Source organism: Tympanuchus pallidicinctus, unplaced genomic scaffold, assembly GCF_026119805.1.
Source record: "Tympanuchus pallidicinctus isolate F22 unplaced genomic scaffold, pur_lepc_1.0 scaffold1, whole genome shotgun sequence".
NCBI lineage: Eukaryota > Metazoa > Chordata > Aves > Galliformes > Phasianidae > Tympanuchus > Tympanuchus pallidicinctus.
Window position 1 is genome coordinate 60,568,091 of NW_026294618.1, and position 24,842 is coordinate 60,592,932.

The 24,842-nt window shown below is 35.2% G+C and overlaps 1 long non-coding RNA gene across 1 annotated transcript in view; it reads right to left on the minus strand.

The window, feature by feature from the left end:
• Positions 1–79: 79 nt before the first annotated feature.
• Positions 80–24,842, minus strand: part of LOC128086262 (uncharacterized) — a 144,091-nt gene continuing 119,328 nt past the window's right edge. The window contains exon 2 of the long non-coding RNA XR_008209314.1: positions 80–134. This is a non-coding gene — a long non-coding RNA (uncharacterized LOC128086262). The remainder of the gene's footprint in view (positions 135–24,842) is intronic.

Here is a 24,842-nt window from a genome sequence, read left to right on the forward strand (position 1 = left end):
CACCCTCCATCCTGGAGAAATACCTATGTGTTTTTCTTTTCAGTCTGAAAGTTTTAACTTTTTTTTAAAACAAAACAAAACAAAACAAAACAAAACAAAAAAAAAAAAAAAAAAAAAAAAAAAAAAAAAAAAAACTTTAAGCAAAAATTAAAACCAAAGAGGCTGATCCGAGGCCACAGAGACCATCCAGCTGGATACTTCCTCAGCCCTCAAGTATTTTGGCCTGCAGGGAAAATACAAGTCTAATTAAGAAATTCTGTTTGGAATTATTTCTTTTATAGCTAGATTGGAAAAGAAATTATATTCATTACCTTTGTTAATTTCTCATTTATGTCTGATGTGCCTCATTCACTATTCTGATGCTCTTTCCAGCTCCCTTTCTAGCACTAGTTGAACAATTTATTTTGATTCTTTGATGATCAATTACATATTCCACTGATTACTACCATCCAAATCCGATTTTAATAGCACTTCAATTGGGCTGAAATATAGTTAACATTAAATAAACTCAAATTAATATCATTTGTTCTTCAATAGTAAAATATGAAACAATTCAAGATAGATCCAGCTTTATTTCTATAATATAGATTTGTATTTACATAATAAACCTTGTTTAAATATCATGTTCTAGCCACTGTTATAAAGACTGCTGAGCTATAGACTTATGAGAAAGTAAATGATAAGCTTAGGGAGCTGGGGATTTTAATGCCATTTTAGCAGTCTTATGAGCAGGTGGGATGGGTATGAATTGAACTTTCTCTGATTATGCAGGAGTGATTTCCCAGCACTGCAGATACATTTTTCTTTCTCTTGAGTAACTGTATGTTCTTTAAGGAGTTTTTAAATTCATCACCAGCTAATGAAAATGCAGTCATCACATTACATCTTATTAAAGCTTACATTGCACTCCCTCCTCTACATTACTATGCCTAGTTCTCCGAGTTATTTACAAAATAAAATAAAATTATTATACTATTAGGTTAATTTTAAAATGAAATTAAAAAAAAAAATAACCTGAAACAATCAAAAACCAACAACAAATAAACCAAAAATTTAATAGTTAAAAAAAAAAAAAAATCAAACCCACATTTGATTTTGAAAGCATTTACACAAAATCAATGGACCCTTCGTGCCCAGAAGGAAATATGGCAACATAAATAGATTCGTAGAAGGGCCCACAGAGCATATTTTATTTATTCTAAATAATAGCTTGAGATTAACTTCTTAAAAAAAAATCAGTTTGTGCCATTAAATTGCATAGGATATTACAATTGCATGGAAACACTATTTATATTCTAGTGTTATTTCCATGAGTTTTATCATATTTCTATCACTTTTGTATAAAACTAGTGAAGTTAACTACCAAAGAATTAGTTATTTTTGCCAGTACTACTGTGACTCATGACAACAATGTGAGTCAGAACTTCTCAAGTTATTTCTACAAAGGGTATCCATCCTGTCCCAAGACCCACACCCCCAAAGTTATACATTAGTAAAGTCATAATTGAATTAAACTTGGACTAACTCCCAAATATTGTTATCTCTTCTCTTGCAGCTGGAAATCTCTATCAAAATGTCTCTGATGGAGAAATGTCAGTATGAAGCAATGAGCAAGTTTACAAATAGTTCTTATTTGACAGCTCCCATACACAGTAAGACGCAGTAAGTAGATTTTTCATCTACTGTTTTTACAGAAGGCTATTCTAGACACTTCCAAAGAATAATCTGCTCCTATAAATTAAGCTTCATCAGGTTACTTATTAGTAAGATATTGGTCTGAGCCCTGAAACATGTTTTAAAACCTCTTCTGGAAAGTAATTTTAGCAATAGCAATTATAACTCAGAAATTTTTGCTATCTGCATGTGTATACAGCTTCTTCTTAACTCTTGCATTTTATTCCCTTCAGTGTTTTCTTGAACAGTATATCCAATTTTGGGTGCCAAGAGAAAGTACTCACTTTCACTCCTTTCAAATACGCTACCTCTTAATTTCATAGTGTCGTTGTCTGTTTCTGTGTTACAATTCAGAATAAACAGTAATTCCCAACATACATTTGTAACACTCAGTTTCTTATCCATTAATGGCTCTTTTAATAATTATCTCTTCAAACAATTGGATTGGTCTAGACCATTACAAGAATAAGCAAAGGATTTATCTTTCACCAAGTTTTCCAGAAATGGGAGTGGGCCCTTTGTACAAATTGACAGTTATAGTTTGCAGCACCATGATTACAGGCAACCCCTGCCACAGATCACTTATCCTTGACTCACATGTTTTCACAACCAAAGATGTGCCCTTTCAAATAGGATGCTTAAATCATTCTGTGAACTAAGGACTCTTTTGTTCACTATTCCATTTGGCTGATGAGATGTTTATCCTACTGTTTATGATGACATTTTAAAATACACCTGTAGTACAATCCATGTCCCTAAGGAGTATTTTAAGAAGTTTGTGGGTAGAAAGTACCATATGTGCAAATCACTGCACTGAGTTAAGAAGATTCTTATTGAAGATTCATTTGGGTCTTTTGAACTGAGAAAATATTTGTGGGTTTTGTTCTGAAACTTACTAAATTGCCTTCATTATATTTCTGCAGCTAACACAGATGTCTTTTGATATTATGCTATTCATCTTTTATTAATTATCTACTTAGACATATGAACAGACCATTTGAAAATTATAAGCATTAGTGAGCAAACATCTCTGTATTGGATATACTTATAAACTTCCTCTTAACAAAAATGTCCCTCATTAAAAGAAAATATTTAGGTATTGAGACAACATCCGCTGTACTTGTAAACAGCCTAGAGTTGAACTTCATAAATAACTTATTTTTTCCAACAGAAATCTATGTTGTACATTTCTATATCTCAGTGTTGCAAATTTATTTGTCTCTTATGCAGAAGTTGTTGATTGCTCTAGTTAGCAGCAAATTTTTATAATATACAAAACAATTAAAACACGCTGCAAAGTAGACCTAAGTGCTACGGGTTCACCTGAGGTGGGTTCTTTGATTATAAGTTAGATATGCTACATCTGGAAGTAATTTCTCTACCATACAGATTGGAGGCAACGTTTTGTGAGATTTGCAGTGCAATATAACAGGCCTAATTACCATTTGAATCTACACTTTCAGAGCTGCTGAAGCTAGTTAATGAAACTTCTGAAAACTCCATGTACTTTGCTAATGGAAAATAGTCCCTACTCCAACCCCAGCCTGCTGCCTCAGGAAAAAAAAAAAAAAAAAAAAAAAAAAAGTGCTAGAAAACCTCTCTCTACAGAAGAGAAAAATCCCATTATTAATAAAAATTATTGCAGTATCCTTCACATGAGTACCTTAGAAAATGTTGTCATAGATATTCTGTATGGGAATCCTGCCAATAATTGCTTTTTAAACTGCCGTATCTCTTATTTTAACCAGTGCTCCTCAATCACAAACAACTTTCAAAGGCAACCTTTAGAATACATATTGATAAGGGAGAAGAGGTTAAGCCAACTTTATTCTCAAAGCTGTTGAGGTAGTTGGGATCTATAAATTGTATGAGCCTGTTCAAGAAAACAAGCTGTGTTTGAGAGGAAAAAAAATGGTGCTTACCCATTTGTGCCCTAGGAGAGAGTTTGACACTTTGCTTGCACATCGTGTAAAAAATACTCTCCTGATGGTTTTTAATTGCTCTGTCCTAAAGCTGTCTTGTGAATTCAAGGCAACTGGCAATTTGGCACTTGTGCATCACCTGAAGGCATATGCAAGTGAGCAGTGTTGTGATTCACAGTGGCAGGTGATACCAAATGAGATTACTCAAATCTAAGATTGAAGGGGGAAGGAAGGAAAGCCCCACATTTTGTTATAGCTGATAGCCTCCTCTACTGTTAACTTTCTGGGAGAGAGCTCTCAGTCTTGAAAAGATTGAATCAGCTAGAGGTGCAGGTGGTGTAGAGGGCATAAGGTAGAGGACAAGTGGCAACGAGAACATGAGGAACTACTTCATATGCCTCAAATCTCACTGAACTTACACTAATCTTACAAAACAATTTTGTAACATCCAAATGTCTGATGGCAAATTGACTTTTAAAAAAATTTTTTTTTTTTTTTTTTTTTGAGAGTAACATATATGGTGACAAGATTAAGATACTATCTAGAAGAATAGGCCTGATTGAGTGATAGGCTGTAGCAATTAAACACGCTGCCTAAGGCTCCAGAAGTAATATAACAGGGAGAGCTAAATGAGGAGTAAAGTTAAGCATACTAAGCAGAGACAAAGGAGGAAAAGAGATAATAGCAAGCAATGATGGAATGAGATGTTTGTTCCCATGTGTCCATAAAGAACAGCTCAAAACTATGAGGGTTTCTCTATCTCTTTATTGAATATTTGTCTTCTTCAGTACTATTTTCTTCGTATGTATGCTAGTAACTGAAGTAATCCTAGTTATGTAATAATACATAATGTGATGTGTGTAATTTGATTAGCCAATGATGAGATGAGATTAAACAAGTGTAGCTCTGATTTCATTCAGTGCTGAAGAGCATTTGGTTTACTAGCTTATTCCTTCATATGGGTTTCATATGGAGTTGCTTAAGAGGTGCTGTATTCTACTTGCAGATACTCTGCTTCTCAGATCTGTTTGTCCTTAATGGCATACAGCAATGTCCTTTGTGAACTACTACATCAAACTTTCTCAATTATCCATTCGTGGTTGTGGCTTTGTTCTTGGTGCTGCTCCTTAAATGACATTTGAAGGCAACACTCCTCCAAATTCACATATTTGGTCATGAAAGTTGTACCAGATCCTTCCTCATGTCTTGTATTCTGCTGCCATCATGTGGTTATTTCTTTTCATTCACACCAAGATTTAGAAAAAAATAAGCCATAGTTTTTTGTACCATCTGTACATTGCAGGAACCACTCTCTGCCCCAAAAGCCTGTAGAAGTTTGCTCATAAGACTGTATTATTTATTTTTAAATAATTTGCATATTTTTTGATGAATGAAACATCTGGCTCCCATTAGTGTAATAAATTTTCCAGAATCCCTCTGTTGGAGGTAGAAAGATACTGGACCAAAAGAATGCAAAATTTTGTACAACATGTAGTTAACAGCGGGTGAATCTGGCATTTTACAGCTTACTAAGCAGCTTTCTTCCCTGAGTGCTTCCCATTGATGGGCATAAAAGGAACTGCTTCTAAAATTTTCTACATGACTTGAGCCCCTGATGATCCTCAGGGAAATTCTATTTTTTCTGTGTACTCTGACTTTGATATCCAACTATTCAAGAGGCGCTATATAATAATTTGTTATTTTTTGCCCTAAATTACATGTTTGGAGATAGGAATTAGTTTCTCTGTACCTTTTCATATGGTTTAATTTCAAAGGTCTTATGTGAACATATAGAATGCTTGCTCAAGGTAGCAAACCATTCGTATCTTCTTGGGTGAGTTACATAACTTATAATCAGTCTTATTATGTTTGAAAAATCCACATTAATATCTTTCATTCAGTTTTTGAATATCTGTTTGGTTTTTTTGTTTTTTTGTTTTTTTTTTTTTCATTACTTGACCAGGATGAATTGGAAGTGTAAGGTCCTTTTTTTATCAAAGGAAACAAATGGGCAAGGTTCTACAGTTGTTGATAGACCATGTACACATATGTGTAAGCAATGCAGAAAGTCTTGCATTATCTAGAATGTGTAGTCACTAACTTACTGAACCAGCTCGATCTATAAAGCCTTTCAAACACCTTGCTTTCTGTCTTTCTCTTTCTGACCACTGCACTCTCATTAGTTCATCCAAGTAGTCCGACAAAATGTATGGAGGATTATTTTGTGTTTGACTTTTCCAAGGATAGTTTATCCTTAAGATGTAGCAGTTTTATTAAAGGGGGAAAAAAACCTACATTTCTGTAGCTGTTAGACTTTTGGCTTAAAAATCAAATGCAACAAATGCAATTAACAAATTCTGCTTGAAATATGTTGCTTTTATTACCTAACACATCAGTTTTGAAGAGATAATGGTTTAAGCAAATGTTAGGATACATACTGCTGTGTTAAGAACAATACTGCATGTGAATGAAGATTAATAAAGTGCACATTAACAGAATTAATAGAAATCCAAGCTTCTGCCTAGCATACTTGGCATGCTGTACTGCTTAAATCTTAACTTATAAATATGCACAAGTGCTGAAAAGTCTGCTGTTCTATCTGCCCAGAAGCACTGCTCTCTTGACGGAGCTGAGCACTGCAGAACCTACCTCATGCCTAGCACCATATGGGATTTACAAACTGCCTGATGCTCCCCAGGAGCACTGAATTCAGTACAGAACTAGAAGTGGGGAGGATGCTTTTAATAATATGTTAAGTAGAACTTCATAATCCGTACACATTTACATTTTGTATATTAAGAAGTAATACTCTGTTGCTTTACTCAATTTGAGATATTTACTATGATATAGGCATGGTGAATGCTACAAAGTTGCAATGCCTCTTTTTCTGTTGTTGCAGCACAACTCTTTTCCTCCTATTTTCTTATAACTGTATCAAGTACTTAAGAGAAAAAATCTCCTGCTGTTTATCTTAGGTAAGAACTTATTCTAAAAGTTTAATTCCACAAGTCTGTTTTTGTACATTCTTGTGCACGAACCTCATGTACGGAGAGGATTTGTCAATCTATTGACAAATAGTCCAGATATAATTCAACAACATCTGAACAAAATTAATTCATTGATATCTTCATAATTTCCGCTTGAAGTCTAAAGCTTAGCAAGAAAGATGAAAGAACAACTGGCAGAATGAGTATTAAAAGTGTCTGTATATATGCACAACAGAATGAGAATAGTGTCCACTAACAAAGAAGAGTTTTGAACTTTTCTGAGCAGTATCAACTGCTCTGGGAAAGATTTTTAAATTCTTAGGGAGTAAATAGGAATAAGAAAGAATAAACGTGGAATAAAAATAAAATAAAATAAAATAAAATAAAATAAAATAAAATAAAATAAAATAAAATAAAATAAAATAAAATAAAATAAAATAAAATAAAATAAAATAAAATAAAATAAAATAAAATAAAAAGGAAAAGAATTACAGGCTGTATGGGAACTGCTGAGTCATGGCCTGAACCTCAGATTGATCACCTGAGGCGAGCCATGAGTCAGCCAGAGAAGCACAGCTGAAGGCAATTCACCTGTGCTGCCAGAAGGGGTGGAGCCTGGCTGCAACCCTCCTACACCTATTTAAGAGCTGGCTACCAGTAGGGAAGGATCTCATCTGGAGATCCCTCCTTCTGGTGTTTTGTGGTGAGCCCAGCATAAGGGTAAGCCTTCCATTTATTCTCTCTTGTTATCATAGTCCACTTCACCTAACTCTCTTGTTTATTTTGTGATTGTAGCATCTTGATATCCATTGATTATACACAGACATCTCCAGTTTTTAGACATCTTTACTAATACTTGCAAAGAATAGAGATCATTTTGTCTTTTCAATGGTACTGATTCTCACTGACATGATGGCCCAGCTTTAACAAGAGAAGAGTGGTCCATGTGGTAACCATAAACTGCTCTATCTGCAGCAGTAGGGAAATTCTTGTGTGTTGGCCAGAATTACAAGCATGTCACAGCAAGCCTTGATATGGTAGTATAAAAACTAAAAGGGCAGAGAATTAAGTCATTAGTTTTTCAAGCATCTGCTTAGAAACAGATTTCTTAAATTATTGCTAGCCTTTATCCTGTTTTGTTTTGTTTGGAAGTACTTAATTTGCTGACCTGAATCTCCTTTCTGGTCAGTAAAAAAAAAAAAAAAAAGTGATTTTCAATTGTATAAATTATTTAGCTTTCTGCTAGGAATCAAATTGCAAGAAGAATAAGAAGATGAGAATTTTCCAGACAACAGCTTTTTATAATCACTCTGTCTTGATAGAACACACACAGATGCTGTGATTACCTCAACTGTGGTACATTAATTTTCCAGATAGGTACTGACACTGGCTACACAGTGTTATGATGTCTTTCTCTCTTGGCCATAACTGCTTGTGCATATTTCTGTCAAGGATAACTCAAACATAAATGTTCCCTCCTATTTTTTATATTAATAAGCAGCTAGGGAAGACTAATATTTCTGCAGATGAAGAGGTACTTTTTATTATGATTAAAGCTAAACAGAAAATAAGTGGAAAGCATTTTAAAACAAGAATGTGGAGGGGATGTTAAAGTATGAAGTATCACTGTGTTTGAACAGGAAAAATATCCCATAACAATAGTAAAGATGATTAAAAGCCTAACTGAAAAAAATATTAGGCTATTTTTAAGATTTTTTTTTTTATGTAAGAAGCCATATATCATGTGAGGAGAAGAATTTAGCTGCTAAGTGCTGATTACCATTTAAAACACTGTTGCAGGGACTCCCACAGATCTTTGACAAATGGGGAGGTGAATTTTCTGGCCATTCTGAATAGCCTACAGACAAATATTGGGAGCCTACTGAGAACCCTGCTTAAATCTCGGAGTCCTTATAAAACTCTCCTTCATTGCCATGTTCAATTTAGGTTTCTCCATGTGTACCAGAAAAAAGAGAGATTATAAAAACATTATGACCAGACATAGATAAGTCCTGGAACAATAAACATGAAATTAAAACAGCTCCATAAAATTATTAGACTAATTTCCAGCCTGCACAGGAAAGAATGCCAGCCTTGCGTGGCTGAGGCAGCACATTGTCTCTGCAAACACACTGTGAAATGCAGTTCTTTGTGCACTGGAAGCCTACAAGAAAAGCCTGTTCTCACTGCACTCTTTCCAAAGTTCTTGAAGTTTATGCTACTGACGGTGAGCCACCACTTAAGAATTAGCATATTATATAAATCATGCCCCATTATAGGGGTATATTCCCTCTCCTTAACCAGCACAATGAAAATAGAACAGGAAAAAAAAGAACTGTATGACTGTTTTATTTACGTAAAGAAGTGTCATTAAAATTCTTTTGATTCTCCTGCAGGCATTTTTTTTATATTAGTAGGAATGCAGATCTGGCCTAATTTCCTAACTGAAAATTAATGAGGATTGAAGATATTTAAATTACAGTCAGTGAATTCAGATATTTAGAAAAGAGAATATCTTTGGTGAAAGTAAGATATGAGGAAAAACACTGCAGTGGAGTTGAAAAAGAGAACTTTTTTTGTGGCTTGGTTGTAGGCAAACTTTCTAAATATAGTGTTAAGATATTTACTTGGAGCATCAAGTTGAAAGAGGTGTTGTAATGAGTCATGTAAATACATGTTTGTTGAAGCTGTGGGGAGGTGAATTTTCTCAGAGTAAAAAGATATTTTAATTTTCTTTCACTTTTTGCCTTCATTTCTTCACATGGTTTGCAGTGGAGAATGCATATCCATGCTAATTAAGTTGCACACTTTGCTTCTTCAGTAGTTCAATGGACCTAATTACAGCTCTACAGAGGCAAGGGCAGCAGTCCCAGTGGATTGTGGAGGGCTGCTGAAATGCCCAGGTAACAGCTGCAGCAAATGCAGCTGCATGCAGGTACAAACTCCCTGACTGCTAGCATAGATGTTCCCAGTTTCTCAGGGCTCTGTAGGTAGGCACAGTGGAAATGCACTGTTCAACCACTCTACTATGTGAAAGATGAGACTGGCATGTCACTATGTTTCGTACTGCCTCTACATTCTTTCCTTAGTACATGTTCTTGAACCTATCAGAATCCTGGGCTTTTAAAGAAAATTAAATTGAGATTATTGCGTGTCTTTCCTTCTTCTTTACAGTTTGTATTCTCTTCTGCTTCACAGAGGCAGATTTGTTGATAACTTACAACCTTCAAGTATTTGAAGTTGAAAAACTGTAACTTTTCAAGAAAACTCCCATTGTATGATATACATCAACAATTTCATAAATTCTAAACTGTTGACAAAAAAAAGCTGTAATACTGATTTTGATGATTCATTTAAGTTGCTAATTTTATTCATTTAATTTCAAAATCATATCAGTGTGAATATGTATTTTTCCTGGATATTTTTGTCTCTAGTGCTCCAAGAATTACCTTGCTGACAGCAAGTCCATCCAATATTCTACCATTACACTCTTCTTACAACATAATTGCTACATTCTTGGAAATGCACTGCAGAAAGGGATGATTGAGTGCTGTTTGAGGACTAGGTTGGAAAGAAATGGAGTGATGACAGAAAAGGAAAGTAGGAAAGCTAACTTTTATTGTGTGTACAATAAATACTAATGTGCTTACTTGCACTTAGCTTTGATTTCTCCTCTACAGTAATGGAGACTGTAGAAACTAGAAATTAAAGAAACATTTTTCTGGATAAATTTTCACCTGTACTATACTTCTATTAAGAGATTCATATGAAGTATTACCAAAATGGATTCTGTGAAAGACCCATATAAGAAAAAGTCAAAGTTTGGGCCATATAAAATTTGAAGCACAAGCTACAGATAGAATTGATGTTCCCCATGCTCTGTGCACAGAAATTCCTTCATACTCTGAAAGGTCCTTTGTTAGCCTAGAGTTTTCTTATTTTTGAGCAAGAAAAATTAATATTCACTTTTCTAAATATTCTCTATGTCAAAAGCATAAAGTCAAATATTCAAGCTTTGTACAGAGCATTGACAAGGTGGTTTCACACACCCACCCTATATTGGTTTGTCCTTTATCTGGTACTTTGGAACAGAACATTTTCTGCTCCCTCTTCTTGTTTGCTAAGGGAAAGAATAACTAGAGAGCTAAGTTGGGTGTAAAAGCTAACTGCCCAGAGACCTTCTGCTTAAGCTTGGGAAATCTTCATAACAAAACACAAATTCAGACTGAATAGATAATTTCCCTGAGGGGCTAAAAGGCAGCCTCAGATACAGGAGCTTTTAGCCAAGGATCCTGAGGCCCCATCCGGAGTAGTGTGTCCTCCAGATCCAGAGCCCCTCAATGCAAGAAAAATGTAAAATTGGTCTAGAGGGTGGCCACGAAGAGGGCTAGAGTACTGCTCCTATGAAGAAAGCTTGAGGGAGCTGGGCTCATTCAGCCTGGTGAAGGCACCATTGTGGCCTTCCGGTACTTAAAGGGAGTGTATGAACAGGAAGGAACACAATGTTTTACATAGGTAGATAGTGATAGGATGAGGGAGAGCAGTTTTTAAATGAAAGAGGAAAGATAAGTGTTAGATATAGGGGGAAATTTTTTTCACAAGGGGAGGTGGTGAGGCACTGGAATGGGCTGCACAGAGAAGTTGTGGTTTCCCCTTCCCTAGAGGTGTTCAAGGCCAGGTTGGATGGGGACCTGGGCAGCCAGATTTAGTGGCTGGCAACCCTGACCATGGCAGGGAGGTTGGAACTGGATGACCTTTGAAGTCCCTTTCAACCCAAGACATTATGTGATCATGATGCCTCTGACCTCATTTTCCTTTGAAACCTGTGCTCTGAGGCAGTTCTTCAAAGAGATGTTTGCTGGAAACAGGGAGGATACTAACAAAAGTGAACTAATACCAGTAGGAAAATAAATTCCCATGGGTTAGATGAGGTGACCCTGGCAAGATTTAAAAAAACAAAACCCTTCCATGCTTTCCTACAGACTTCGAGTCCATGAATCTAAGGATTTAATGGAAGTCCTGCCAAGGAGAGCAAGGCATGAGTAAATGAACATTTAGTATCTATATGATCTGAATTAGTGACTTTTACAAAGGTTGCCATGAGGCACTGTGTTATTTATCATTACTGTGGAGCTACGATGCTTCTTCAGTACATGAGAATGGAGCTTGAGGTCAAAATTTCCCTTACTCCAGTAAACTGGTTTTGTGTTTGTCTTTGGACGTGAATTGTCCGTGTGGTTCCTAAAAAAAAAAAAAAAAAAAAAAAAAAAAAAAAAAAAAAAATTTACTACAGCAACAGATGATACTGGCAGATGAGAAGGCCTTTTTTTGAAAGCATGCAGGAAAAATGACAAAGCCTCTCAGTTTTTGGAAATGAACTTTCTTTATGGCACAAATGTTATGTGTTTGTATCAAAATTAGCAGAAACGTCTGGCACATACTCAACCTATTTATGTCAGCATACCAGCACTAAATAAATAAATAAACAAACAAATATTTAACCCTTCCAAAGATTATCTTTTAAAACTTGGTCTTTATTTCCAGCTGTTTTTTTTTTTTGTGTCAACTGTGGAGCTTAACTGGTATCCTCTGTAAGAGAATGAATTTGAAAATTATTCTTGTAATAGCGCTGTATAGTTGCTGCGTACTACAAATGTTAATGCAAGATAAAAATTAATCAAATCAGCATAAATTTTATGATAGAACTTGATATCTTTGTTACTGTTAGCTATGGGAACTATTTTTTTTTTTTTTCTTAACAGCACTGTATTTTGTTTAGCCAGTAAGACTGCAGTGAGAAGAAGTAAGGGGAAATTAATGCAAAAATGTTCTATCCTATTCCTGAAGAATTTACTGTGAAGTTTTTCCTAGAGATAAGCCAAACTAGCAAACATGCTTTTACAACAGAAATAATGTTTTTATACCTTTCAGGAAAAATACTTTTCCCAATAAATATCAATAACTGTGAAATAAAAATGAAATGCTAATAAGTTCGTTAAGATTTATTAATTGTCTATTCAGAAAACTTTGGAGTGACAAAATACTAAGCGCTGCTGATGTCACAGATCCTGCCTATTAAATTAATTATATATATGTAACTAATATATATATGTGCCCCACCATCCTAACAGTAAAGAATTTCCTTTTTTAGTTTAAAACTCTTCCCCTTGTCCTGTCAAAATATGGTGTAAAAAGTCAATCTCTCTTCTGTTTATAATCTCTCTTTTAAGTACTGGAAGGCCACTGTGAGCCTTTTCTTCTCCAAGTTGAATAAACCCAGTTCCCTTGGTCTTTCTTCATAGGAGAGGTGTTCTAGCCTTCTGATCATATTTGTAGCCTTTCTCTGGACCCACCTCAACAGCTCCATGTCTTTCATGTGCTAGGGACTCCAGGTCTGAATGCAGTCCTTCAAATGGGGCTTCATGAGAGGTCTCCTCCCTCTCCCTTCTGGCCTTCCCTCTTTTGATGCAGCCCAGGATACCATTGGCCATCCTGGCTGCTAGATCACACTGCTGGCTCACGTCCAGCTGTCTGTCCAGCAGAACCCCTAATTTTTTCTCCATAGTGCTGCTCTCAGTGAGTTCTTCCCCCAGTCTGACTGTGAGAAACAGAGCTCCTCCATGTTTATAAAGGGGAATATAAAATCTCTTTTACTTCCAGCCTCCTCCTTACGGGAGGAGAGATATTCTGGTCAGTTCAAACAGAGAAATATACCTAAGTCCAGGGTGAGTAGAGTCAGTTTCAATCGCAAATGGAAGCAACTCATGTTTGGGCAGAAAAAGCTGATTTGTGTTGCTCTGGGATTCACACTTCCTACAGCAGCACAAGTTGCCATCTCCCCTCTCCTCCAGATACTTTTAGCTCCCTTGAGCTAAATGAGCTGTCTAAGGGAATAGTTTCAATTTGACAAAAAGGATATGGTAGAAGAATGAAAATAAAATCTTTCATGAAATCATTCCCTTCTGTAGTACTTGAGATTGCAACAATGATCTAACTTGTGATTGCATTTGCAAAGATATTGATATAAAACAGCACAAACATACATATATTTAGGTATATAAACATTATTCATTTGGGTGCATTTTAATCTGCGTGCCTATGATCTCCCAAATTGGAGCTGGATTCCAGTTCAAAGACAGTAATTTGTAATTACATTTGTAATTACCTATAATACCTCATCTTCTCCCGGTGTCATGATTCATCAGTTGTTTGAAAAAAGCAAATAATGTCTTTCAAATGTACTGGGAAGTTACAAGGTGTTGAATTAAAAATGCCAGTAGGTGGAGGAACAGAATCCCAAAACTTCTCAGAGGAATCAAGATATTAGAAAGAAAGAAAGAAAAAGCTCAATTTTGCGAACTGTATACTTTTTGAAACCCAGTGCATCAAAAGCTACTCTAAAGAGCCATGCAGAATTGTATCTGGGAGGAGCCTGGAGACACATCTCTTGCTACATATGCAGACAGCATAAGTGTGGAATTTGGAGGATTGTTACTGTCTATCCCAAATTTGTCTAAGGGAGATAGCTGAACAAAGTGTGTTTGGATTCAGGAGAAATAAAATTGCAATTTTCAAAAATTTAAGGGCATTCTCACTAGTCTTTGGGTATTCCAGCTTCTCTCTTTCATTTAATCACGGAGATCAGAAAATGGGGATTATCAGTGCCTATCAGTGACTATTGCAAACTGAATGCTAATGGAGTTTCGGCCCACACATTTGAATATACTGTTCTTAATTCAAACAACTTAATTTCTTGATATAATATGGGATGGATAGCAAAAAGAAAAAATTATAAAAATAAGAAATGGATGCTTTATCTTTAAATAAATCTTGGTGTTGTTATGGGGATTTACTCTAGGAGGTCAGCTTATACTTAGTATTCATAGCTGCTGAGCCACCTACTGAGGAAGAAGGCAGAGTTAGAGCTTGAGTGATTATTCTTTACCAGCAGCTAGTCTCCCTAACCAGCTGATATTTCATACTGAACTGTAGTTCCAGTGTTTCATCAAAATGATTTGCAGTTTATATCCTGCATTTACCTCATGTCCTTTAGTCAGCTTATTGTGAAAGTGCACAAAAGGAGGGTTAGGGAAGCAGCTGTGATATCTCTGCTCTTCAATACAGACAACATACTTGCAAGCAATTACTTTTCTGCATCTTTTCTGAGTTCATATCCTCTGTGCACATCAGAGATGGCAAATTAATTATTATATTGAGTAGTATAACGCAATAAGAAACAAAGTACATTCAAATCTAGGGGTCAGTTTTGGGGATTTTCTGTTTACCCAAAGGAAAAAGAACAAAGGTTTCAAAGTTTTTTTTTCCATCTTTTTAAGAAGCGCTCCCTAAATACGCTGCCTCTTCCTTCGGCTTGTCTTCATTTGTAATAGGTGGAGTGGCCAGATGTGCACCCTGGGACAGAAGATGCCACTCACTGAATCACCAAAGCTTCAAGATATCAAGTGTTAGTCTATCTATACTAGCTTTAGTATTTACTTCCACAACTAATTATGAATTTCATAAGATCTTCCCTAAAATTATTATATCAGGTTTGTCCTTATTTTCTTCCTTCCTTGTCATCAGATGCTCTGGGGCTTGGCATGTTAGGAAATAGAGGTTATATAGAGAAAGGAAGTCTACACAGGTACACAGAGATACATGGGTAGTCACAGCTTCCTGTAAAGTTCAGTTTATTTGTCTCATCACGTAAGTCCTTTGGAGAAATCTTTGTTAAGGCTGCCATTTTGGAAATTGCCTGGAGTTAATATGGTAACACCAAATAAAATAGAAGTAGAAAGTCTCAGATTATTTTATCAAGAATGTAGCTATATTTTTATATATTAAAGACTTGAATGTCTCAGTTTTCACTTGTTGTCTTTGGATTCTCTGAGAGTTTGCATCTTTGTATGCTTTTAGAAAAACTTCAGCTGCGCCTCCAAATGAAGTTGTTTTTAAGGAGCTTTGCAGTGTAGAAAGAATCTTATCAATTTTATAAATAGCATTGAGGAGAACTAGCATGTCTCCTCCTTCTTACCTGTTAATAGAAATTTCAATTTCTGTCTAGCTATCTTTTCTACTAACCAAATAAGTTTAAATCACAAGAATACTTGGATTTATCAGAAAGCTTGTAGGCAACATTTTGAAGTAGGAATTTACAAACACTTTGTTTGTTGTAGATAAAATGTAGGCCAGATATTCACTTGGCATAAATTCAGATACTTTCACTGTCTTCAGAAAAACTGAAATATATTGCTAAAGGAATTTGATTAGTTTGAATCAATTTCTCTTCTTGTTTGCTCTCATGGAAATTAGAGCAACCCCTCCTGAAAGATCTCTCTCAAGCTATACCAATGAAAAGTAAAATACAGAGCTTGATCATTAATGTTTTCTCTTCCTGTGTCAATTGATCTCTTTGTTATCTACAAAGAGTTTAGGTATAAAACTATTAGTGTACAGGCCGACTGATGGAGCAGAGTTTGATTTAAAATAATAGTTCTTACATCCAGACAAAAAGTGCGGCTGTGAATGTGTCCTACAGATAAACACTGTATTTGTGAAGCTGGCCGGTCCATTTTCAAATCACTGAACATCACAGGATGCCTTGTTACTTCCTTGTTCATATCCCTAATTGCTGATTTATTAGCAGATTTGTTAAATGTATTTCTTAGAAATCAAATCAGAAATACAGCAACTGAAGAACATTCACTGTCTTATTTCACATTGTAACAGAAAGAAAGAATATTTAAGTGTTTATACATACAGGTAACTTTTCTACAAGCTCTCTCAGAACCCAAGATTTGACAACTAAGATCGAAAATTAGACTGATGTTGTAAGGCTTGATCTTTCTCTAAAGTTCATATGATTTCATCAGGGTATCATGTCAAATCAATGAATAGAGAAAGTGAAGATGCAGGTTATCAGTAGGTTACAAGGAAGACACAATAGAAATTTACCAACCTTTCTAACATGGATATGTTTTCTCATCTAAGCTGTGGGCACATTTTCATCTGATCTTTTTGTTGCTAAGTATGTTATTTGTTTAAAAAGAAGAATAATCAGGAGAGTGATGCCCTAATAATTTAGAGAATAAAAGCCACTAGTGTTAGACTTTGTTTCATTTTAATTTTAATTCCTTCCTAGTAAGAGATTTGGGGGGAAAAAAAAACAAAAAGTGATTTAATCAATGAAAAAATCCCTTCAAAACTTCTAAAAAGAAAATAAGGTACACAATTCCATAAATACTGGATGGGCTTTAATGAAAGAAGTTCTTTCAATTTTGTGTAACATCAATAGGAAAGAGCAAAGTATGTTGGTCCTTTTCTCCCTAAGCTCTGCCCTCAAGGGAAGAATTTGAATTACAAAAATTGAGGAGATATGATTTCATTTCCTTTTCAAAACTGAAGAACAGTGTGGGGCCAAGAGTCTTTATTTTATTTGCTTAGTGAGTGATATAGAAAATGTGCTCTCCAAAGAATGTGAACACTTCAGAAAAATGGAGATCCATATAAATTGAATTAATTCTCTTTTCAAAACTAATCTCCATTCAGTGTTTCCCTTCTACTTGGATAAAAATCTGAGTAACCACACCAAAGGTTGGAAATGAAAGAAACCACTGGGTATTTATGAGTAATTAGCTTTATTAATAATTCTGTAGAATTAGGAAGAGATCTGCTTTATTTCCTGTAAATATGCAAACTTCAGTCTGACTCTCTGTTATGCTGCCTGAATGCACAGCACTAAATCAGAGGAAGCTGTTAGAGCAAAAACAACAGGAAACAAAGCGACTGCAAACACCAGGTCCTTGAAAGAACAAAGTTGAGCTGCTATCTATCATCCTTGAGTGGCATTGGAGAGAGTGAGGACCAGAAGCAGAATGCCTGCCTGCCAACATTCTAGTGGTCTGCAATATTCCCATATCTGGATTGAGGTTCAAAGCTAATTTTAAAACCCTGCCAATGCTGGGGTAGATAGAAGGGAGTCTGAGTGGCTTAAACATACTGCCAGAGTTAGTGGGAGGAAGTGAAATGCTGCTTCAGACTTGCAAAGGCAGCGAAGCCTGGAGCAGGGTGGGCAAGGCTTACAGACTCTGTCTAGGGAAGGCTGGGGTGCAGGATGAATGTGTAGCCCACTGTTCTTTTAAACCCTTTGCTTTGGGCAGTGCAGGCACAGAGTGGCATAATAAAACACTTTTGCTTTACAGAGACTGTTTTTCAGTCTCTGAAATCAAATGTTATTGAATTTTGGGGTATTTCTGTCATTGTAACATGTTTTTCTTTGTTACAGCACTGGAAGGATGAATAGGAAACAGACCCGGCAGCAACAGCTCCTTGAATGCCAAGATCAAACAGGATCACCTACAACAAGGAGACTGAAATCCCACCTTTCATTTATAGTGTGCTCTTGAAATAAACAGAGAACATAAAAACCAGTATAACTGCAAACAACAATGCTTCCGTATGGTCCTTCAGAGAAAGAGTGAATCCCATTTTCTGAGGTAGTAATACCTCAGTTATGGATGTTCAAAACTTTGTCAAGCCTATGTTGGAAAAAAACACTGGAATTTAATACTTGGAGATGCCCAGGGAAACAAACATTGGTTCCTAACTGTTGATTTAATTTGTCAAAGTATTAGCAGTAATGTGTCATTATCTTAGATGTATTCTAAGCCCAGTCTTTCATATCAAAAGTAAACGTAGTGATGCTAGTGGGTCTGTTCAAATGAATTATAAATTTCTTGAAATTCTGTGACTTTAATTGTTAAACACTTCTTCTGTTTCTTTTTCTTTAAATTGCAAGCTGAAAAAGTATGCTGTCTGTAGCCAAAACCAGAAAAATTGAGCTAGTTCACAAATTACACCTAATATTATAGCATCATTGTGTATACATGTTATGCTACTTTAATCTAGGAAACAGTGCAATAGAGCACTCCAAACTCCATTACTTTAACTATTTATATGCAGAGTCCTCTGGAGGAATTTGATATATTTGTTTCACTTAACCCTGTTATGATTAAATTTCTCACATTGTGAACAGCAGGCACAGATCTATATTTCTTTTCTTTATTTCATTACTAGCTGATAATTTTATTGTATTTCATTTTGAGATTCATCTCATGAACACAGTGTGTGTTATGCATTCAGCTAGATCTTTTTTATTTTTAGATCTTGCCTGATTCACAGTAAGCTGCACAAAAAATCCAGCTAGCCACCCAGTACCTTTTGTTCTTGGAACCATTTAAAATCGATTTGTGATCCTCTCGACCCAATCTTTTCTCTTTAAAATGGATAATATTTTTTGCAAGAAAAGTTGCTGACTTGAGAACAATAATATGCTCTAAAACCATACATGCATTTTTCCTTTTAATTGGTTTTATTATATCTGTACATTTTCTTATCCTCTTCTTTGAAGATGGAATTCTATCATGAAAAACTCAAAAAAAGAACAAGTAAAGTGTCCACCCATTCCTTCTGTGACTGCATTTAATGGAAAAGAGGCTCAAATATGGTAGCCACATGAAAAAGCTCTCCCTCTTCCCTTTCCAAGACTAAGGAAAAAGTCTTGGATTGTGCTCTTTAAAGTTCTGAGAGAAATTGGAGTGACAAACGGTGTGTTTTGTTTTTTATTTTTTTTTCCTGGGATCTTGCCTCTCAAGAATGCCTGTTCATTTTCCATCTCTTGCAAACCTCCTTAACTGAAGCACACTAGAAGATGGGGCTGGGGAGCACACTTTGGCGCTCCTTACCTGAAATATAAACACTAAGTGGCTCATCTATAGCGTACTAAAGACAGTCTGAATCTTTGCCTGAGGATGTCCCAAGACCCAAGTCTGAAGTAGCCAAAGCAGCCGGAGACTACAAAAGGACTCCATAAGTCTGCCTCTGATCTTTGTCTGACACTCATTCAGATTCCCAAAGCTCAAAATATTTTATTGCTGCAGACAGGAGCATTTAGAAGATACCATGTACTTACTTTCTCTCATCCGTAAAGTATTCATGTGATGTTTAGAACTGAAATACAAAGTAAACTAGAAATGGATCTAAGAAATTCTACCACTTTCTCATCTTCATACATGAAATTCACAAGGCACAGAAGTGTCACAGAAAAGTAATACTGATATGAAATATTTGAAAAAACAACTCAATAAAATAAAACTCAACCTACAAACCAATTTAATTGTTTTTTTTTCAGCCCCACTGTTCCCTTTCAAACTTTGTGTGTCATTAAAAGTGATTCCTATATGGAATTGTTGTCATATTTGATCTATATATTCATGCAGTCATTGTAAAAACTGTAGGCTGGTTTTCATGGTTCTTAAGAGGAACTAAGATAATAATTCAGAATTAATGTATTTATTCATATTGATATTGAGATCAAATTGCTATAGCAATGAAAAATTGCATACAGAGATTAGTTCTGAAATACAATATCTATTGATCCAGTTTATCAGTTGTGTCTCGAAATCCCAGCACTTTTAACTACGCTAACCAAAATTTTTTGTTAGCTGGCATACAGAGATGTGTATTCCTCTATAAAACTGCACACAGAGAGGCCCATGAGGCTGTATCGCTCTTCCTTGATACTGTGCAGACAATAGCAGTGAGCACACATATTTTAAGTCTGGCATTTGACAGATAGCACAAGATAATTTTATAATTTTCAGATCTGTAGTGCATGTTTTAGAGTTCTGCTCTAATTTGTCATCCACTGATAGCTTTTCAACTCTGGTGCAACAATTAATCCTGAATAGAAACACTCTATAAAATAATGTAAGATATTAGAAAAAAAGTTGACTTGATCTGTTGCTGTTTGCTATTTGCTGTAAGTTGATAATAATTTCTTCTCATGCAGAAATAAAGATGATTAAAAGATTGTTTGAACAATAAACTGAGTATAACATTATTATATAGTATTCAGCCACAGTAGGTTGCACAGCTGTTGATATGCTGCAAACTAAAAGTACAGTTGTTTTTTTTTTAATATATTATATGATTGATCTGATTTGCAACAAAGGAAACAGGAATCAGATGCACTGAGTTGTAACTGTGGCAATTGGCATGTTTTCATAAAGTTCTGGTTGTCGTGGTATTAAGACATTATTTAGTGTTTCCTATTGGGTGTTGAGAGGATTATCCAAGTTGGAAAAATTTTAGCAAAGGAAAGCTCTGGGACAAATTAATGTCATACAGCATTTTTACAGTAGTTGTATTTTGTTGGACTAACATTAGTACAGAACCTTTGTAGAACCACAGAATATTCTGATTTAGAGGGGACGCTAAGGACCAAGTCCATCTCCTAGAAAGAATTTACAACTTAAGACTGGTGGAAAATATTAGAATTATAGAAGTAAGATGATAATTTACAAAGAAAGAAGCGGAAGTTTTCCTAGGCAAGTAAACCCAGGAGTGTGGTATTCCTGGTTAAAAAGCTCTGTCTAGAGTCAGTGATACGGAGGTACAGTTATTAGTTTCTTTATAAGCGCTATTAGTGTGTTTTTCTAGGCATGTCGAGTTGGGAAAGGGAGCTGCCATTATTCTAGAACACTGAACATGAGGAATGGTATATTTTCTTAGAATACCAAAAGAAAATTCTGATCTGAAGTATCTTCAGAGAAATGTAGTGAATGTCCAACACTTCGGAGCAGACAGCCTACTTACCTGAGTATTTTGTTGCATTTTCTTTATCCTAAAAATTAAGAGTTTTCTATCTTTCTTTTTTTTTTTTTTTCTCTGTTTGGGAGTTGCAATAAAAGTCACTGAAGCATTCACAAAGCAGAATTTACATAACAAACAGGATTTGATAATTCAAAATAAAGATAAAAATATACATTATATAAAAATGGAACCATAAAACAGGTCTTATATAAAAGACAGCAATTATTGGCCTAGGACAATATACTTGAAGATGCATGGGTAGGCTAGACTAAGATTCTTACTGAAATTTGATGTTGGCATCTCCTGGTTAGAATTCACATGTTCATGCCACATTTCAGGTAATTTACGTCCTCTGTATCAGTGAGAAAAATTGATGAAAGCAGAAAGCAACTAAAAAAAAATTCTGGATCTCTGTGTACTAAACCCATATCTTAAACAGTCCAGAATAGAGGGAGATTTCTTTTAATTTTTTATTTAGTTTATGCTACATCATTGCCTAGAAGTCCTAATCCAGATTAGTGACTGATGGAAAACATTAGTATTTATATACCACAAAACAAAACAAACAGTCACTGATCTGGATTAGGACTTCTATGGTCATACTCAAAAGGAAAATATATAAATATGTGAGATATATATTTGCAGTGTTCAAATTGGATGCTTAGTTCAGGCACAGGATGTGATTAAGATCCTTTTCCCTGCTCTTGTTCTGCTCAGTCTTCCACCTTGGTAAACCAGAACGCGAGCGGCTTGCCTGAGGGTTCCTGTGGTGAGTCACTGTTTTGGATCTCCCTGTCCACAATCCTTTTGGTTTTTGGGCACACTGCTTCAGCCGAGCTGAGGCCAGCCATGTCTGTGATGGACCAGAAGCAGCAGATACAAGAAAGTATTATCTAAAATCAGCTGCTTCAGAAATCAAGGAAACTGAACTTCCAAAGTCGTACTACAAAGGAATTTTGTAAGACAACTGCATTCTCATCAATTATGCCTATCTAGACTAGTGTATTTTTTTGTAGTGGTACAGATGCTGACTATAATAGATCTTTTGCATATGTTCCAGTAGTTTAATCTGTTTTCCTTGTATCCTGAGTACAGTTTCTGCTTGGAATGAAAAGATTCTACAATTGTGGTAGTCCTGGTCTTTCTAAGTTCAGCAGCTGTTTCAAAATGTATATATACTGCATATTTTTACATAAAAAGCAACTTGGAGGAGAGCACAGGAAAATGCAGAATTCAAATTGATTATCAGACTAGTTTATAAATAATGAATAAAACAACAGTATATGAATGTACTATGGCCTCACATATTTATGAGATATTGCAACAAAAACATTTTATTTAATGACAGACCATTGAAAATGAGTATCCAGAGCTAGGCAGAATTTCAGACACAGCTAAACAGTTTTCCAATGTTTCATACAAGGAACAACTGCATTCTCATTTATTTTCTATTTTCAAGTCCAACCTAAGGCTAACAAGAAGTATTTGTGTAACAAAATTCTTCCGCTTGTGAACAAAGCAAAAGTCATATAGTCTCCTCTGCATTGCAAAGACTTAGGATCTATCTCTCAGTCTTAAAATCTTCCAGTTCCACAGATAAGTGACTCTGTGTCACACAAGTCCTTCGGATTCTGTGTGGTTATATTTCAGATCAATGGTAATGTCTTTGTATCAATCATTCAGCTGAAACGTTACTGTTGAAAGTGATCTAGTCAAGTGATAACAGCTGTTAAGACAGCAGCAATTTGGCAATTGCATTTAAATGATTAAGCTGAACTACGCGCATATTGCAAACATGTCAGTGTATCTCAGAACAATATGCCATATAACAAAATCTTTTTTTTTATTTCATCTGTGTAAAATCAAAAATTTTGAAAGCTAAAAAATATGGATAAACGAATTTTTTTACCTTGACAAATATGACTCACAAGCAGATGCTTCTTATTCAGCACAAGTCTGTGATTTCTCTTCCAGTTAAGGAAAAGTGATTTGAAATATGAGAGCTACTACTTGGACAAGTGAGTACAACTATGAATTCACTGTTTGAGTTCCTATTTATGTATTTTTTGTTGCAAAAGTCATAGTGGATTAGGTATTTCAGAAGATAAAATCCACATGTTGGCAAACTAGGCTGCTACATTTCCTCCATCTTCAGAGTGAATTAGTAGTTAGTTCATATAGCAGAATTAAAAATAGTTTTGTAGTTGACAAAATGGTTACACAGCTACTACAAATCAGTAAACATGAAATATAAGTTGCATTTTATATAAACCTCTGGGAATAGGCACTGTGCTAAGAACTTTGGATATTATTAGTATTACTCAGTAATTTACTTTGATGAATGACTTTTCAACTTTACATTTCTTTCCTTTTATGGAAAAGCATGAAGAAAACCATGCATTATGACTATTAAGGGAATACTTGTACAGGAAAACCTGTCTGTGTATGACAGAAAGTAATTTTTTCTAAGAGCTGTTCTTCATATGGCCTTAAAAGTAGCAGTAAGAATTTGAAATAACAGAGAAGATATGCTAAAATAGTATTATCAAAACTACAAAAAAAAAAAAAAAAAAGAAAAAGAAAAAAGGTTTGCAAGCAGATAGCAGATTTCCTTGCTGTGCTCCATTATGTCTTTGCGTGTTAGACATTATTTCAGAACAGAGTTGACTCTCCTCAGCTCCCGAAGCACACTGGCGCCATACTAGAATGTAGCATTCTAGATGACTCCAGCAGAATTGTTCGAGTCATTTGACATTAAAATAATGTTCAGTGACTCTGTCATTTTCAAGCAATTTCCTGAATAATTTCCAATCTATTAATATACAGGAAACTGCTGCTTAACAAAGGTTGGATTCAGTGTATCCAGGAGCACCATCTAATTATTAACTTCCTTTATTATCTGAAATGAAACCTGCTATAATACAGACTCATTTTCAATATCAGATAGTGAATATGGAAATGATGCACACAACCGACATCCTTGTATGAAAAATGGGAGTGCACTTATATTTTCATGCAGTCTAAGAAGTTTTATATGGAAAAAATAAGATATGCTAACTATATAATGCTAGTAATGTACCAAACAGGAAAGAAAATATCTGTTTAACCACGAATTTGTTCTCTACATTTGCAGCTAAGAATGTAAATTGGTCTTGCTGATTAGAGCTATAAAAAGCCTAGATAACATTTTCTTTCTTTGACGGCCTTCTTGACCTGAATAAAACAGAAGATCTGCCTAATCTATAATATGTACAACATAGATATTTTGACTATTTCTTTCAATTCTACCCTTGTTTTTTGTATCTTGATGTGACCTAGTAACAGTACTAAATGTCAAAAGTAAGAAATACGCATAACCTGACTCTTCAAGGTGCTGAACTTACTTCAAAATCATATCCAATGTTTTTTGTACTTACTTATTATTTTTTAGATAGCTAACAATTCCAGCTGTGAAGTGTACACCTGATTATTTTTCCATGGCATCACAGAGTGTACACGTTAAAAGATGTCTGTTCCAAGCTACTTTAAGCTTCATGAAAAGAGCATTGCTTTGCTAAATTGTCTGACAATATATTGTGAGCCAGTAGGAGCTGGATCATTAAAGAGT